The following is a 4,008-nucleotide window of genomic DNA, read 5'->3' as shown; positions in this document are numbered from 1 at the left end:
AGAACGAACTGGGGATGAGGGTGGATAAAACAGTGCAACAATGAATGAATGAATGAAAACCCAAAATCTCTGTAAATGTTTACTAAAACTAATAAAATTTAATAAAAAACAAGAAAAAAAACACTCTTATACACCGCTAGTGGGATTGTGAAATCTTACAACCACTCTGGAAGGCAGTTTGGCATTTCCTCAAAAAGCCCAACATAGAAATCCCACATGACTCAGCTATTCCACTGCTTGGAGTACACGCTGAAAAAATGAGAACTGAGGCATAAACAGAGATTTGCACACCAATGTTCGTAGACACATTAGTCACCATTATAAGAACATGGAAACAGCCCAAATGTCCAACCACTAAATGAATAGATTGAGAAATTATGGTGTGTTCACATGATGGAATACTACACAACATGCAATGAGTTGTAAACCTCTACCTAACTTAGGAGGAACTAGAGAGCATTATGTTAAGTGAACTAACTCAGTCTCACAAAGACAAATACTATATAAGATCATTATTGTAGAAATGGAGAACTAGTAAAATGCATGAGAGAATCTAACACAGGGTAGGGGGAGAACAGGGATAAGCACGGGTGAGGAGGGGTAACCATGTTGTTACTGTTGTTGGGTGCCATCCAGTCAAGTACGATCATAGCCACCCTATGAACAAAGGATCAGAACCCAGTCTGTCCTGTGACATCCTCACACTACCTAACACACAAGAGACCATTGCAGCAGTCAATTTGTCAATCCACCTTGTTGAAGGTTACCTTCTCCCTCCCCGACCCTCCACCCTTCCCAACATCATGTCCAGCTCCAAGGAATAGCACTTCCTAGCAATATGTCCAAAGTATGTTAGACAAAGCCTCATCATTCTTGCTTCCAAAAAGCACTCTGGCTGCACCCTCTCCAAGACATATCTATTCGTTTTTTGGCTGTCCAAGAAAATGCTCAGTGCTCTTCTCCAACACAGTAGGGGAGCACAGAGATGAGGATGGGTAAGAGGGGGTTACCATTGGGCTGCACAATTTTTTTTCTTTTCTTTTTCTTCTTTAGTAGACTTCTTGTTACATGGGTGTAGTTGTTGTCTTTGCTGTTATGTGCCGTCAAGTCTCTTAAAAATCATAGAGACACCGAACAACAGCCCTAAACCCTGCTGTTTCCTGTACCAATGTTATTGTCTCCAACACACTTACTCCCATTACCCCAATCACCGAATCAATCTATCTCAGCGAGGGTCTTTCTCTCTTGTGCTGTCCCTCCACCCTCCCAAGCATGAAGTCTGTCTCCAAGATGGGTTCTTCCTTGCAAAGTGTCAGACGAAGCTTTAGAATTGTTATGTGTAGTAGGATCACACAATTTGATGGGTGGAGGAAGGGGTGGTTTAAGGAAAGAGGAAAAATTCAGGGTGAAATACAATGTACACTGACTTTGTAATAAACCAATATAAAATAATATTTTTTAAAAGTTAATTTATAAAGTTCAAATTAGAAATAATATAGCTACCAATAGTGCTTAGAGCAACAAAGAATTAAGCATACACACATATTAAAACAAAATAGCACAGACTCAACACATTTTTTTTGTTCTGTTTTGCATTTTCCATACCACTTTAACACAAAAATTTAAAGACTTTTCTATTTCTTAAAAAAGGAAGATAAAGAAAATGATATTTTTGCAACACATTTATTTTGAATTTTGCTAACTTATTTATCTATTTGCACAAAAAGACATCTTTTTCATTCTCATTGCTATTCAGTCTAATATGATTCCTACCTGACTCTCCTTTGGGTTTCTGAGGCTATATATTGTACTAAAGGAGGTTGCCAAATTTTCTCCGTAGAAGATTGTGGTAGATTTGAACCACTAGAGGGGTTCAGACTTTGGAGTAACAATATTCCCTACAGGCTATATACTGCTTAATGAATATTTTCCTTAGGGAGCTCTAGTGGCAAGAAGCTGCACTGCAATCTCAGAGGTACGCAGTTCAAGTCCACCAGATTTTCTGCTAGAGAAGGGGCAATCTCCTCATTGTACCAATCAGATCTGATTTGGCGGTACACACACAAAATAATATAAAAATTTAAAAAAGAAAAATGTTTTCCTTTATGTTCAGAAAAAATCCATTTGCAAGACTTCAACATAATTAGAAATCTGATTTTACTTCGAACAATTTCATTTTTCACTTCTAAGTTTTATGATCTAATATTAATGTAAGTTTTTATTTAGTTACTTATTTAATAACCATTTATTAAATACTTAAAATAATTCAAACTTTGTTCTGGGTCCTGAAAGTAAAATAATAAAAATGAGATGGTCTTTGCTATCAACTAGTCAAGATCTTTTAAAAGAGACAGATGTGTAAATAATTAACTAATGCATAGTAATCCATAAAGGTGAGTGAAGAAATAGAGAAGTGAGATGGGGACACAACAGGAGTGGCTTGTTTTTATTGAGGAGGTGAAAGGAGCAGAGGAAAATTTCATGTGGTAAAAATGAATTAAACTGTCTTTTAAAGGATGAATACAATACATGAGAATGCTTTTGAGAATTACAATTCAAATAATTGAGTGGAAGAGATAAGAGTTTGGCAAAGGCTAGTGAGTAATATGTTATCACTCTGAAGTGGGTAACCATGTAGCTTTGGTTACCTGTATAAGCCTTTATAATGAAGGTAAAGAGAAGCTTTGAAATAATTTATGCAAGTTAGCGATATGATCACATCCAATTAGAGAAGAAATTAACATATTGATATTTAATCTTGGCTCCTTGCAATAATGGTATATGTATCCAAAGCCTATCTTTAAAAAAAAATTAGGATGTAATTTGCTGATAACTTTGAAATTAAGATGCTTTCAACATGCTACTGTTTGTCAGAAAATACTCCTCTTTGAAGGTTTTGCTCTATGTTACAGAGAGTATGGCTTTTAATACATTTTTTGCATGTTATTAGTAGTCCATATCTAAAATATTGCTTTATACTTGTTTCTACCTTTCATGTTGTTTTTATCTTATCCTGATGCCACATGCCTATGGGCTTCAGGGAAATGATTTTCTTGGTAAACTAAGTTAATGGAGAAAGAAAATTGTGACCATCTTTTCTAATGTCATGACTTTTCATTTCCCTCAAGATTGAAAGTAGTTTTATGCACAGGATAACCAGTTTTACTAAGAAAACTAATGATACCTGTGGTCTTTGAAAATACACAGAAGAACTATATTTGACATGGGAAAGTTTATTAGGCTTTTTCTTGCCATTTCTTTCTTTTACGGAAATAAACTTTACAACAATCTAGTTGCTCCCTCAGGTTAAAGGTTTCTTTGTCTTTGTTCTCCACTCATAACATTGTTGATCCTGAAACTTCCATAATCAAATTTTCTTAAGAAGACCATATCTTGGAACTTCTCTTGCTAAGCCGTCATGGGAAATGAAAGGATGAAAACTCAACTGAAATATTTCTCAAAATGGTACACAGTATTTTCTCTAAACATTTGGAACAAATACAGCATAGCTATGAGCTATAAGTCTGAAAACATAGAAAAAAAGAATGCATTGTCTTGATCCATAGTAAATGGTTGAAAGTATATACAATAGTAAAATATTTACAGTTGATGATTCTGTTCCAACATAATATAATTTTAAGAGCTGCAATTGCCACTAAGCGTTGTGGTGTTTTTAAATATAGGAAAAGAACAAGGTGGAACTTGAATGGAAAAGCTGTAACTTTAAAAGCATGATTTAGTAAAAACTCAATCAAAGCAGAAACTTAATTGAACAAAAATTGCATAATTCTGAGAAAACACGTTGTCCAGAATTAGCAGAAAATTCTCTAGAATTAGATACTGTTCATATCACCTGAATATTTAATGGACTTTGTTCTCTCTTTCAGCAGATACCTATAGTTTCTGCTACAATTATCTTACCTTTGTCATTTTTATTCATGTTTAGTTTTTGGTAACTGCAGCTTTTAAAATCATGTTATGCTAGAACAGGATCAAATTAAGGAAAAA

Source organism: Elephantulus edwardii, unplaced genomic scaffold (genome assembly GCF_000299155.1).
Source record: "Elephantulus edwardii isolate Elephantulus edwardi_28Jun2011 unplaced genomic scaffold, EleEdw1.0 scaffold00128, whole genome shotgun sequence".
Lineage (NCBI taxonomy): Eukaryota > Metazoa > Chordata > Mammalia > Macroscelidea > Macroscelididae > Elephantulus > Elephantulus edwardii.
Note: the sequence above shows the minus strand (reverse complement) of the source record.